Consider the following 15,336-nt stretch of genomic DNA (forward strand, 5'->3'; position numbering starts at 1 on the left):
TAGGAATTTTTTTCTTATTGGTTGCTTCCTTTGAGTATAAACCCAAAAATGGAGTTCTGGTTCAAAGGGCATGGATATTTAGTTACTTGATTTGCAAAATTCCAAATTGTTTTCCAAAATAGTCGTACCATTTCACAGCTTCACCAACAATGTATTAGTGTGCATATATTTTCACATGTTGACTATTGCAATTTTTTGTGATCTTTGCCAATTTGCAGGGTATAAAATTTTCTTGTTTTGATTTGCATTTCTCTTATTAGTGATTTGGAGCATTTTCTTTTGGAGCATTTTTTTTCAAGTGGTTGTGAATACTTTGCAGTTTCTCTTTCTAGAACTGTTTGTTTATATCTGTTAAACACAATTATTGGGAACTTACTTACTTCATCTAGTTTGGTTCCCAGGCCAATTAATTGCCTGGGGCTAACCAGACTTTGCCAATTCTAACTTTGATTACTTTGTAGATCTCTCAAAACTTTCCCTCCACAGAATATCAAACATTCTTTATGTTCATTTGCTTGTTATGTAAAACAATTGACCTTATGAAACTATTTTGTACTTAACCCTTCCAAAGATAATCTCAACACTCCCTCAGCTTTTTATATAAAAGAACTTAACAGGTGAAACCTATGAGGTAACCAATTCACTTTTGTCTTTGTACCCTATAAAAACTCTGTTCTCAACCCCACTCTTTGAGTTTTCTTAGTATCTGCAATGCACTACCCCAAGTTATAACTCCTCTGACTGGATTAAAGACCTTAACTTTATTATATTGATCATTTCATTAATTTTCAGGTTGACATATCCTTTGGCCACTTATCTATTAAGGAATGACATTTAGTTATACATGTGTATAACCAAACATACAGAATATACATATATAATTTTCTATTTGTCTTGGATGTGGGACAACTATGTGGTGCAATGGATTGAGCACCAGGCCTGGAGTTAGGAAAACCTGCGTTCAAATGCAGCCTAGCTGTATATTAGCCGTGTGATTCTGGGCAAGTCACTTAACCCTATTTGCCTCAGTTTCCTCATCTGTAAAATGAACTGGAGAAGGACATGACAAATCATCATTTCCATTTTTGTTTGTTTCCAATTAGTCTGTTTCCCCTCTAATTTTTAATCTCTTCTTTTGTGCTTATTTTATCTGTTAATTTTAAAAAATGAATATTCAGTTAATTAATTCTTTCTTGGAATGGTCTTGTGTTATTTGAATGTCCTATCCTTTTTTTTGAAGGTCTTTCTCCTGCTAACTTGCAGTCTTTATTTTTTTCCCTGGAGGTAACCTATGAATTATTTCTTCCTTCCTTTTTTCTTTCTTTTTTTTTTTTTATTGTGGGGCAATGAGGATTAAGTGACTTTCCCAAGGTCACACAGCTAGTAAGTGTCAAGTGTCTGAACTTGGATTTGAACTCAGGTCCTCCTGAATCCAGGACTGGTGCTTTATCCACTGTAGCACCTAGCTGCCCCCACCTGTGAATTATTTCTACTGGAATTTCATCTTTTATCTTCAGAAGTTCTGGGCAATTTTCTTCTCTTATTTCTGTCATTATGGGATTAAGGTTTTTTGTCTGGTTATGTTCTTCTGGGAGATTCTTAAGTTGTCTGTACACAGCTGGTCTTCTAGATTCATATGTTTTGCTTGCATAGCAAACATATTTTCTTTTAACATTATTATTTTTTGCTTCTGGGTTGTCCCTTACTTCTATGTATTTACATTCACAATGTGTTCTTTTTTAAAAAAATTTTTTTGGTGAGGCTTGTTGCAGCTTCAAGTTTTTCTATTCTGTTCATTATTTTTGCTGTGCAGAACATAAATTCTGACCTCATAATTCTCAATTTCTCTTTTAAACCACTCAGAAGCAACTTGTGGCTCCATATTCTCCTCAAATTCCACAGGGTCCTCTGACTCATAAAGTGTTGGAATATTTTCCTTTATTTTACAGTATTTGATCATAGGTGTATGAACTCATTTACTAGATGTGGAGGCCATGTTTCCTTCTGTTGTTATCATTTTTCCTGTGGACTTATCTGTTTATATTCAAAGTCTTTGAGTTTTCTTCTTCCTGAAATCTTTGGTAATTTTAGTCTTTTCCTCCCCATATTTTCCATATTATCCACTTCCTCACTCTGCTTTCCTTCCCCTCTTACTATGATTTCCTTAGGGGCTAGATCTCAAAATATCTGTAATTCATGGTTCACCAGCCTAGGTCTCTGCCCCAGCTGACTTTTGGTGGTAAGAACTGGCCCCAGCTGGGTGTTGAGCTCCTTCCTTCAGGCTTGGTAGAATGCTGCAGGCCACCCCTCCCCCATACTGCATTGGTGACCTCTACCAGTAGTAGTAGGCCTCCACCAGTTGTAGACGACTATGGATCAGTACCTTGAAGAACCACAGGCCCCAGTGTGGCTGTGCAGTCCGATATGGGAGCCGCAGCTCTTGAGTGACTTATAACCAGTAAATGCTGCATCCCGTGCTGTATCTACCCCATGAGGAGTAGCTGGAGTGTCCTCTCCAGGGCGCTGGCCTGGGCAGATCAATATGGAAAATAAGCTGTTGCCCATGCAGCAGGTTTTCCCTCTCCGAGACACTGGTGGATCCAAAGGAGAGGCAGAGCCAATACAGTTTGGCACCAGTGCCACGCAGGAGTTGCCAGAGGGATGTGATGTCCAACATCCAACTGCCTAAGGGACTCCAACTCCTGATTTTTCCTCGGGGTTAACTCCTGAAGCCTTTCCCATATATGGGTATAGCTGCAAGGCAGCAGAGGTTTAAAATCAGGGTTTCCTTTCCCCTAGGCGGGTTGCCTGCCAAGGTTAATGAGCCCCACCTGACCTCTACCTCTCCCTCTATTTTTCAGTTCTTTGGCCTGGCACTACCACTTCAGAGTTTTGCAGCACTAGTGCTTTTGGGTTGCAATCCTTGTGCAGTCACCAGTAGGCTATTGCTCCTAAGGGACTGTTGCCAAGTAGGCAGTTGGGTCTAATAAGTGTGGTTTCATTGCTGGTGATTCAGAGGTGGGGGGAAAATGCTGAGTGAGCTCCTGGTCAGTGAATGGCAGGCCCCCCTCCTCCTCTTCTTTTTTTACTTTCTTTTGGATTCTGGTGTCCTAGACCTTACAGACACCTAAAGTTCCTTTAGTTTTGTGGCATAATTTCTGTTTTGGAGAAGTTTGGGAGGTCATGGGGATTGGAGAAAATGGAGAGAGTTCACCATCTTGTTGCTCATATGACCTATCATACTCAGTGTATATTTTAAAAATCTTCTGTTGTCCATGACTCATGATCAATATTTCTTCATTCTTAACTCCTAATTTGTTCTCAATGCTTTCCTGCTCACTGTGCCCCAAAACGATTAAAAGTAAAATTTCCTTTTCCTTATCTTCCCTTGTGTGGCAGTTTACTACTGAGATCTTCTCACCAAGAATATCCCAGAATAAATCACAACAAATCATTGCATTGTCCCAGATTCCAGAATGGGAACACAAATAAAGGTTTTCTAGTTGAATAATGCATTACAGCCTTACTCCTGATTCCTAAAAAATTTAAGGACTCCTGGACTTCAAAAACAAGAACCTTGAATACTACACAGTAGCTGGGTAGAGAGAAACTGATGCTGATGACCTGCCTGGTTCCCCTCTATTTTTCCATCTAGGGATTATTAAATGTTATAGGGTTAGGACTATTAAAGTTTAATCTGGCCAGCTGACAGGGGTCTTCTCTTTGAGACAGACCTTGAAGCAAGAGAGATAAGCCCATTGGGCATTGCTGCTGCCTGAGTGGTGTGAGAGGGACAGAAATGGCTTGAGAGATTGGAGCCACCTCTTGCTCAACTTCCCCCAACCACCACCTGTGGAACTTTGCACAGTCAGATGATCAGTCCCTCCACCATCGGTCCTCTATAAAAGTATTTGCCTTTCTTTTGCTCGAGGAGATGGCTCTCTCAGAGAACCACATCTCTATGACAGGCTATCTCCCTATGAGAGAAGTTTGACTTCTCTCTTGGTTTCCTTTCTCTAGCACCCAAAGAAAATATTATTTTATTCTAATTGGATTTGTGTGCAAGAGGGTGTAATTCTTTAAAGAGGAATTCCTAAGGATCACTACCACTACCATTTCCCTCATAACATTAAATTAGGTATTTTTTGGAGGAAAAACAACAATAAACTTGAGAGATCTTGAGATACTATTTCTGTGGTTATTGAAGAATTTGTGTTTTTTCTGACACTTAAGCCTGTTGTTTTAACCTGATTTAATCTCCAATGCACCTAAGCCCTTAAACTTTATTATTCAACTTTTTGTTTTGTTTTGTTATGTTTTGGTGGGGCAATGAGGGTTAAGTGACTTGCCCATGGTCACACAGCTAGTAAGTGTCAAATGTCTGAGGCTGAATTTGAACTCAGGTCCTCCTGAATCCAAAGCCAGTGCTCTATCCACTGTGCCACCAAGCTGCTCCCTATTATTCAACTTTAAAGGGGGTCTTGCTGAGTCTGTTTCCTGATTTTCCACTGTCATGATCATGTGTCTTCTGATTGATGTGGGATGGAATTAGGGTCAAATTGATCATGAGTTGTCCCAAAATAATTACAAGACTCAGTGACTCAGTCTCCCAAGTTTTATGGCAATACTGCGATTGACCACAGGGAGAGAACCAGAAAAGTGGAAAGGTATCTCTCAAATAACTTAACAAAAGAAAAGACAGTTATATTTATAGTATGGATAAATTGATTATCAGTCTCATTATAATAATCTCCACCTTAGGGAGGTACAGGGGAGGGCCTATCCTAAATTGGAGTTCCTGAGGTCCTAAGCCAACCCCAAGGCGGGTACCTTTTTCAGTAGAGGTGTGTTTTGGGGGTTTACATGCTGTAAGGTGAATCTGGGGATAAATTTGGCCTTTTCTGTGCATGTCTCTTTCTGATTCCCATGCTTAGTTTCAAAACATCTTCATTTATCATTTATTCCTAGTTTGAGTTTCTACAGCCTGTCAATGTATCATTTTTATATTCTAAAGATCTTCATGGCCTACCTCCCTAAGTTCCTGTTATGGCTACTGATTTATGTGGGTAAACACTGACTTAAATTACTTAAATTACTGACTTGTAAGTTATCCATTAACTGAGGTCTTAGAGCTCATATCTGAATTAGAACTTAGTTGTTAGTTTTTTCTGTTAACTCCTTTTTGCCTCCTACATCATGACGAGTAAACAAGATTTAGGTCCAAGTTACCCTTCAATCCCCAAAGCCAACCACCTAGCTTCCCTGCTATAAGAAATTGAGAAATGTCTTTATTTACTGTACCTGTGTGGGGCAATTCTTCATTTATTCAGCACATCTTCATCAAGCACTGATCTGACCCATTCAATTTGCAGGTGAGGAAATGGAAGTCCAGAGAGGTTAGGATACTCTCTGGTTTTGCTATATCATTCTCATTAGTACAAGAATGTCATCTCCATTGGGCTTTATTATCTTTTAGTAGGTACTAACTAACTGTATGACTTTAGACAAGCCACTCACTTCTCTTTAAGTATCAGCTTCCTTAACTATTAATTTAGGGTGCTGGACTAATCGATCTCAATGATCTTTAAAGTCTCTTTGGGCTCTGAAATTTTATGATTCTACTAATGAAATCACAAGTCCAGTCTGCATCCTATCAGGTGAAATAAAAAAGAGGGACACATGTAGTTTCAACAAAGGAGATTTCTGCTATCATTAAGGAGCTCAGGGTTCTTAAGATGCTCCTGTTTATGTTGCTATCTCAAATTCTAGAATTTTGCAGTATATCCTGCATAAGATCTAATACCACTCAAAAGAATTTGGCTTAACCATTGTGGTAAAAATTATTCGTGGTAAAGATTAATATAGAAAGTTTTAGCTAAATCATTTGGGAGGGGTCACACCTGGCCCACCCTGAGATTACGTATGCTACTGAGAAGGACCTCCCCTTTTGGGGGAGGAACAAAACAGAATGTGACCAGAAGGGAGGCAACTTCTGGGAGGTGGTGCGTGTTCAAGAGTTCTCGCTTTTGAGGCCTGGCAGATCATTCTGGTGGTGTCCTGGACCTGACAGTGGCACGTGTTTTGCTCAGTTTCTGGGGACTGTGTTTCTAATGAGTAACTGTAAACTGACCAGGGTTGGTGAGTTTAACCCTAAATTCCTTTGAACTAGCTTAATTGGAAATGCTCTGGGATTTCATAGGCTTAGCTAAGAGTTAAGACTATCTATCTGTACTTCTACTTCCTTATTTCCTTAATTGGTTTCACCTTTGTGGTTTAATTAATTCCCAAGTAATAAAACCTGATCCTTTAAGAACTAAAGCTTAGAGGCTCCTTTTCTTATTGGCCTGGGAGGAATATATGAAAAGGAAATGTGAAGTTCAAATCCAGCCTCAGACACTTAACACTTACTAGCTGTGTGACCCTGGGCAAGTCACTTAACCCCAATTGCCCAGCAAAAAAAAAAAAAAAAAGAAAAAAGTGTAAGGGGCAGCTAGGTGGCACAGTGGATAGAGCACCGGCCCTGGAGTCAGGAAGACCTGAGTTTAAATCCTGCCTCAGACACTTACTAGTTGTGTGACCCTGGGCAAGTCATTCAACCCCAACTGCCTCATAAAATAAATAAATAAATAATTAATTAAAAAAAAAAGTATATTAAGAAGCACAGTTTTGTTTTTGTTTTTTTGTGGGGCAATGGGGGTTAAGTGACTTGCCCAGGGTCACACAGCTAGTAAGTGTCAAGTGTCTGAGGCCGGATTTGAACTTAGGTACTCCTGAATCCAGGGCCAATGCTCTATCCACTGCACCACCTAGCTGCCCCGGTCTATCTTTTTAATATGATTAGTAGATTGGTTGGCCTCAGACACTTGATACTTACTAGCTGTGTGACCCTGGACAAGTCACTTAACCTTCATTGCCCCACAAAAAACAAAGATTGTATATTTATTAATGTTGTTAGTCATGAAATAATATGGTCTTTGAAGAATTAAAAATAAGTATTATCCATAGGACACTGGAAAGGCAGGTGGTAGGTATGAGTGATGGAGGAGGCTAAAAGGGTTAACAGATAACCTAAGATCAATAGTAACAGAGAAACTAAGGTTTGTGTTCTTACAGTAACCAAGAGGGTTTGTCCCTATCAACCCTCACCATCAACAGAGACAGTAACTAGGAACCATTAACCATTAAGAGCCATTAATATTCCAAGATGACAGGACACCTAAAAACCAGATCTTAAGTAAAGAGATATCATAAACACAGAGACCCTCTGGGTCTGACAAGTTAAAGCATGTCTTTATAATCATGTGCAGAGAAGGCCAAATGTGTCCTTAGGTTCACCTTATGATGTGTAAACCCCAAAAACACACCTCCAAGGAAAAAGGTACCCGCCTTGGGGGTTGTTTTAGGACTCTAGGAAGTCCAGATTAGGATAAGACCTCCCATGAACCTCCCACAAGGAAGAGATTAAGATAATGAGGAGATAATCTACTTTATCTCACTATAAATATAATTATTCTTCTTCCCCCTGTTCAAGACTATCTCCTTTGGGTGATTTTCCCTGTGGTCAGCACAGTATTTCTTTTCTTTTTGTGTGTGTGTGTTAAGGGCTAAAATTCTAGCTAGTCTGTCTAAAATATCTAATGAGTGGTCGCCAATAAATTATAAGCTTTAGCAAGAGTTAGACTTTTAAGCATTTATTAAGGAGAATAAGAATTTGGTAAAGAGAGAGAAAGGCCTAGATTCCTATCTATTAAAGGGAGAGCACATTTCTAGCTCCCTTCTCCGCCAGCGTCCCCAGGAAAGAGCGTGAGACTGAGCGCCAGTCTCTTCCTTCCTCCTCCCACTAGCCCGCGTCAGGAAGTGACGCCAAAGAAAAGACTCCTGGTCTTGCCCTCAAAGACCTTCGCTTCATGGGCAGAACTCTTCTACAGTTAGTATCCAGCAGGTGGCGTTATTCCAATCGTTACATGTGTGAGGCAATTGGGGTTAAGTGACTTGCCCAGGGTCACACAGCTAGTAAGTGTTAAGTGTCTGAGGCTGGATTTGAACTCAGGTCCTCCTGACTCCAGGGCTGGTGCTCTATTCACTGCGCCACCTAGCTGCCCTGAGTCAGCACAGTATTTCAATAAAACTTGGGAAACCGAGTCAGAGAGTCTTGTAATTCTTTGGGCCGCCTCAAGATCACTCTGATCAAGGGGCAGCTAGGTGGCACAGTGGATAGAGCACCAGCCCTGGAGTCAGGAGTACCTGAGTTCAAATCCGGCCTCAGACACTTAACACACACTTACTAGCTGTGTGACCCTGAGCAAGTCACTTAACCCCAATTGCCTCACTAAAAAAAAAAAAAATTGATCACTCTGATCAATTAAACCCATCTCCCACATCATGAGCAGACAACAATTGCTTTTGGGGCTTGCTTATTTCGTCTGTTCCGTCGATCTATTTTTACATTTCTAAACTAGTTTGAAAGAGTTTAAATGATGGTTATTTTTTATATTCTTCATGGAAAGGAGTAACAAAATTCGAGAATTGGAAGGGCCTTTAGTGGCTCTCTAGTCCAATCCATCTTTTTTTTTTTTTTTTTTGGCGGGGCAATGGGGGTTAAGTAACTTGCCCAGGGTCACACAGCTAGTAAGTGTCTGAGGTCGAATCTGAACTCAGGTCCTCCTGAATCCAGGGCCGGTGCTTTATCCACTGTACCACCTAGCTGCCCCTACTCCAATCCATCTTGGAAAGCAATCCCCTCTATAATATACCCAACAAATGGATACCCAGTTTCTCCTATAAGACCTCCAAGGATGGGGAACCCAACATGTCTCTGGATAGCCCATTCCACTTTGGGACAGTATTAATTGTGCTGTCATCGAACCTAAATTTGCCCCTTTGAGACTTCTGTCCATTGCTTGAATAGGAGAGTAGCATGGTCAGGCTGGGAATTTTGAAGACTGAGTGGAGGATAGACAGGAGCGAGGAGAGAACTGAGGCAGGGAGAGCAACCAGCAGCAGATTAGGCTTTTGCAAGAGTTCAGACATGAGGTGATGAGTGCCCGAACCAGAGCAGTGGCCATGTCAGAGGAGAGAAGGGGTCATCTAAGAGAGATGCTGCAAAGGTGATGTGGGATGGAATTTAGGGTCAAATTGATTGTGAGTCATCCCAAAAGAATTACAAGACTTGTTTACCAAGTTTTATTGTAATACTGTGAGTGATGACAGGGAGGGAACCAGAAAAGTGGAAAGGTATCTCTCCAATAAGGAAAAGAAAGTTATATTTATAGTATGGATAAATTGCTTATCAGTCTCATTATAATAATCTCCACCTTTGGGAGGTACAGGGGAGGGCTTATCCAAATTTGGAGTTCCTGGGGTCCTAAGCCAACCTCTGAGGTGGGTACCTTTTTCAGTAGAGGTGTGTTTTTGGAGTTTACATGCCGTTAGGTGAATCTGGGGACAAATTTAACCTTTTCTGTGCATGTCTCTGTTTTCCATGACTAGTTTCGAAATATCTTCATTTTTCTTTTATTTCTAGTCTGAATTTTTATAGGCTGTCATTTTATCATTGTTGTAGTCTTAGTCCTTCACGGCCTAGCTACCTCTGTTCTGTTATGGGCACTGATTTCTGTAAGGGAACCCAGCATCCTGACTTGTAAGTCATCCATTAACTGGGGTCTAACTCCCTTTTGGAGCTAATATCTGAATTAGAGCTTGGATCTTAGGTTTTTCTGTTAACCCCTTTTTGCCTCCTATATCAAAGGGACAGTCAACAGGACTTGGTAAGAGATCGGTTATGTCAGGGTGAGAGAGAGTTGAGAAGTGAAGAATGACAAGTCATGCAATAGAATTCCTGGTGAATTCCTCCACACATCATGATTATGACTTCATTTTCCTAAAATGGCATCTTTTGTTGTTACATGCCAGCCAGGCGTATTCTAAGAATTCAGAAAACATTAGGATTAAGAGCTCATGTCAGTCTAAGGTACACACCACAAAATTATCTGAAAAGCAGTTCAAGTTGGCAAAGTTGTTGCATTTGGCTGGCTGAGTCATGTAGTAGATAACTTCTGAATTCTTGGGAAGATCCCTTGGAACAGTTTAGCCCCGAGCTGCTTATCTCACTCTTGACTTTCAGAAACCGTAATCCCCAGAGAAACCTTGAATAATAAAACTTGTTCAGAAAGACTAAGATTAGATGTGGGAACAGATCCCTACTTAGTTCAGGTCAAACAACTGCTTTGCCCCAGGGGCTGACTCGATAGGGAGGGACAGTTCATCCTCATGGTAGTTCTCCCTCTAGAGAATAGTCTTCCTCCTCTGACCAGGACCCTAACCCCAGAGTTTGCTCCTAATAATTTTATATAGAGTTTAAAAGTTTGCAAAATGCCTTATGTATGTTAATTCATGTGATTCTTATTAAAATTCTGGGAAATAGTTGTCATTATTATCCTCATTTGACAAATGAGGAAAATAAGGCACAGACTTTAAGCAATGTGCCATGGTTCACACAGTTTGAGGCAGGATTCAAACTCAGATCATCTTGTATCCCAAGTCCTGAGTACTATCCTCTTCTTTTCTGACATGAGGCTTGGGATGAATCAGAAGTTTCTCCTGTGAGAAGCAAAAGCAAAGATGACCAGATAACAGGAGAGACATATCAAGGAACCAAGGGACTATTAGAGTTTAGATTGACCAACTAGATATCAGGACCTACATACCTAAGAAGTAAGAGGAGATAAAATTCTGTAGTAGGAAAGTCAATTAGGCACGGTTACTACCTGAGGAGCTAGGAACAGAGATAACTACAAAGGTCAGGACCATCATTTCAAAAAAAATCCCCCTCAACTCTCAGGAATATGACAAGCATCCAAATTTTCCTCACCTCCCATCCAAAAGGGAACATTCCAGTTTTCAAATAAACACCCCATTTATTCTCTATAAAAGTTTTTGCCTTCTCTCAGTCCATGAGGATGTTTCTAAGCCCTTCTCCCCAGCGGTGAAGTCTTTGACTTCCCACTCGGTTACTTTTTCTAGCACCAAATAAAAGATTACTTTAATTCCAATTGGATTGTGTGAAAGAGTGTAATTTTTTTTTTTTTTTGAGGAATATCTAAGAACCACCACCTTTCCCTCTGACACTTTCTCTGCTTCTCCCCACAGGTCAGTTGTGGCTATACCCCATTTTAAAAAGAGTGCCTTGTTCTCTCAGCCTGGAAGTATGTCTGGGATCTATACTGATGGTGGTAGATTCCTCCCCATTAATGCCCTTGGGGTCTCTTTATTTCATCACTTGGCTCACACAGAGTTTACTCCAGGTGCAGAAATTCTAGGTTATGCCCCTGGGTGGGAAGGACTGCTTCTTTTCTTTTTCCTTTTATCATTGACTAATATGTATTTTCTTTCTTCAGTACCTAAGATGGACTCATTATCATAGGCTTCTTCATTCTATGCAGTTTTTGTCCTTCAACAAATCTTCCCTAAGGGATTTTTAGAGTCATTTTTCTAGGTCTTTTCATATTTCATGGATACCAGTACGCCATTTGGTATAGCTATCTACCATTCCTCTCTTTTGCTCTGTCCACTTCCTTTTTCTAGTTTTACACACACACACACACACACACACACACACACACACACACACACACACAAGTGTGTATACATATATAATCTTTGATTCAATTCAGTAAGTATTTATTAAATGGTTTCTAAGTGTGTTAAGTGTGCTAAGTGCCAATGATGCCAATGATGCCGAATCAAGAGTGAGAAAGTCTTTGCCCTCAAGGAATTCATATCCAGCTCAGTGAAATACCACTGCTCAGTACCAGTCATCATTGGTAAATTGTTCCAGGCAAGTCTTTTCATTGCCTTTTGGGTCACTGGTAATTTTGATTCATGTGACTAATATTGCACAATTCCCATCTATGCTGCATTAACTATTGATGTTGAAAAGATTAAAAAAATTTTAGCTTTGTATGTGGAAACAATGGAAATTCTTACCTGTATAAGAAACAAGGTGTGGCTTAAGATTATTTGTACAATACCAATACTTTGTGTAAGACTTTGCAAATCCATTTATTTGCCAACTGTTTTATAAACATGAATAAAATAGTGAAGAGGGAAAAGTCATCAATAAATAACTTATGTGTATCAAAAAATTGACTTGCCAATGGTTGACAGTGTCAGAGATAGAAAGAAGTCAGTCCTTCATATAGCCAAGTACAGCACCCTATTGGGCATACTGCTATCTTTTTTTTTTTCTTTTTGCGGGGTAGTGAGGGTTAAGTGACTTGCCCAGGGTCACACAGCTAGTGTCAAGTGTCTGGGGCTGGATTTGAACTCAGGTCCTCCTGAATCCAGGGCCAGTGCTTTATCCACTGTGCCACCTAGCTGCCCTCACTGCTATCTTTTTAAAAGTGTCTGTCAGACTGGATGTAAGATGTAATTATAATGTCTAAGGTCATCCCTACAAAGAATTGTAAAAAGCACACTCCCTGCCCCCCCCCCCCCATATCATGGTTGGGGGCCCATAGGTGTGGAATACTGCATATACAGCAAGACATGATGTGTTGGTTTTCCTAAACTGCTTCTCTTCCTCTCCCTGCCCCACCCCCCCAAAGGAAAAAAAATCTTTGTAACAAGGATAGCTCATCAGGACTTGTTCAGAAATGGATGTGGTCTTAAAAAAAAAAAGACTTCAAAAATAAAATTTTTAAAAGTAAATGAAGGGGGCGGCTAGGTGGCGCAGTGGATAAAGCACCGGCCCTGGATTCAGGAGGACCTGAGTTCAAATCCGGCCTCAGACACTTAACACTGACTAGCTGTGTGACCCTGGGCAAGTCACTTAACCCCCAATGCCCCACCAAAAAAAAAAAAAAAGTAAATGAGGGGGGCAGCTAGGTGTTGCAGTGGATGTCCTGACTCCTGGAGTCAGGAGTACCTGAGTTCAAATTCGACCTCAGACACTTAACACTTACTAGCTGTGTGACCCTGGGCAAGTCACTTAACCCCAATTGCCTCACCCAAAATAAATAAACAAACAAACAAATAAATAAATAAAAGTAAAAGAGGGAGGCTGTATACTTGCATCATTCTTCACCCAGTCTTCTTCTGGAATATTTAAGTTTTAAGTAGCATTATCAGCAAATTATTGTTATTTGTCCTTTTTTCTTGAAGAGGACCATGACATTGGGGTGATGTCATGACTTGCAGCAAATTTGATTGAAGTGAGGGAGAATTGTGCAGTCACCAGCCTCACTCTCTCCTCCAAAGCCATCTGGGTCCAGCTGCAAGATATACATCAGGAGAAATGGAGGTGGCCCTGAATGTTTAAGGCAATTGGGTAACCCCAGTGACTTGCCCAGGGTCACATAGCTAGCATCTGAGGAGAGATTTGATTCCAGGGCCAGTGCTCTATCCACTGTGCCACTTAGCTGTCCCCTAAGAAATATGAAGAATTGTAGGGGTTAATGTGTTTTCTTAGAATGATAGTGAGAGTCCCATGGCAAGATGGGTAGTTCCCACCTTATAACTGGATTACATCCCAAAAGTTAGTTTGTAAATTAGTTGTCTGGAATCTGTAACATTTTCCCATACAAATAATCTTATCCATGGTGGTTAGGTATTCAGAAAGTCCACAAATGTCTCTTTAGCACAGCATAGTTGAACTATTATACAAAGAGCATTGCAAAGTAACTATGATTTGCAACATTGTTTCTATGAGGAAAAACCCTCCCATCTCCATTTTGGGATACCAAGAACAGTTTCTCCTGCTTGGGGTAAAAGGGAGAGGGCTGGAGACCTGTGCATTTTTTTCTTAGCAGTGTATTCTTCTCCAGCTCATCAACTATAATTCCTGACTGATCATGTCTACTACATACCAGGCACTGTGCTTAGTTAGCATAAGGGAATAGATTCAAATAGGAGTAAATGACCAGTTTATATAACTATTCTGCCTACCAGATCTCTGATAATTTTAAAATTAGTTTGTAAAGAAGTGGCGGGCTGTGTTAGTATACTGCTGTATATCAGCAGGGGGCAGTTTCCATATCAGGAGTTCCCCAAATCAAAAAATTACAGATGTTCTCCCCTTCAAATCCCCCAGAAAGGTATACTGCAGAAATAAAGGTAAGTCTAGGTGCCTCAGGGGCATAGAGTGCTGGGCTAGAAGTCAGGAAATCCTGAGTTCAAATACCATCTCAGAAACTAGCAGTGACCCTGAGCAAGTCATTTAACTGCTGTTTGCCTGAATTTCCTCATCTGTAAAATGGAGGTAACACCTATTCCCTTGGGTTGTGAAGATCAAATGAGATAATGTAAAGCACAGTGCCTGGCACATATATAAATGTTAGCTATTATAATAATAATAACTATAATTATTATCATGATCGCTAGAATTTATATAGCACTTAAAGGTTTGCAAAGTCCTTTGTACATCTCATTTGACTTTCACAATGAGTCTGGAACGACTATTATTATCCCCATTTTAGAGATGAGGAAACTGAGGCTGACAAAGGTTAAATGACTTGTCCAGGGTCACATAACTACCATGTGTCAGGACCTGGATTTGAACTCAGGTCTTCCTGAGTCCAGATCCAGCACTCTATTCAATTAAACAACTATTTAATGAGTTCCTACTATGGGCTTTGTTACTAGAGTTCAGTCATGTCCAGCTCTTTGTGATCCCATGGACTCTTGTCCATGCAGTTTTCTTGGTAAATATACTGAAGTGGTTTGCCATTTGCTCCTCTAGTGTGAGGAACTGAGGCAAATGGTGTTAAGTGACTTGCCCAGGGTCACACAGCTAGTAATTGTCTAAGGCCAGATTTGAACTCAGATTTTCCTGACTCTAGAGAGGCTGGTGCTCTTTCCACTGTACCACCTAGCTGCTCCTATTCATTCTCTTTGTGATCCTTGAGCCTCAGTTTCTCAGTTATTATCTGCATTATCCACCTCACAAGGTTATTAGCAAAGTGCTTATAAACATCTTGAAGCTCTATCAGACAAGTGAGCCAGGATGACACTGATTAGCAGACGAGTTTCAGAAAAAAGTACTTAAAAGCTAATTCTGAGTTAAAAACACACACACACCCCCACACCACAAACTACATGGATATGAACTAATGGAAAAATGAACAACCAAGCCCCAGTCTAGTAGACTAACTACAGAGCAATGCCATGGTTAATCTTAGAAGCCTCATCATCTTTGCTGACATCTCTACCACCTTTAAATACCACACACATCTTTCTATCATTGAAAGTGCAAGTATTGTGAAATGTACAGAGTACCTATAATTATATATAATCATCTGACCGGACTTGCTAAACTTGTGTTCCTTTAAGATAGCTACA

This window comes from Dromiciops gliroides, chromosome 1, assembly GCF_019393635.1.
Source record: "Dromiciops gliroides isolate mDroGli1 chromosome 1, mDroGli1.pri, whole genome shotgun sequence".
In the NCBI taxonomy this organism is placed as follows: Eukaryota; Metazoa; Chordata; class Mammalia; order Microbiotheria; family Microbiotheriidae; genus Dromiciops; species Dromiciops gliroides.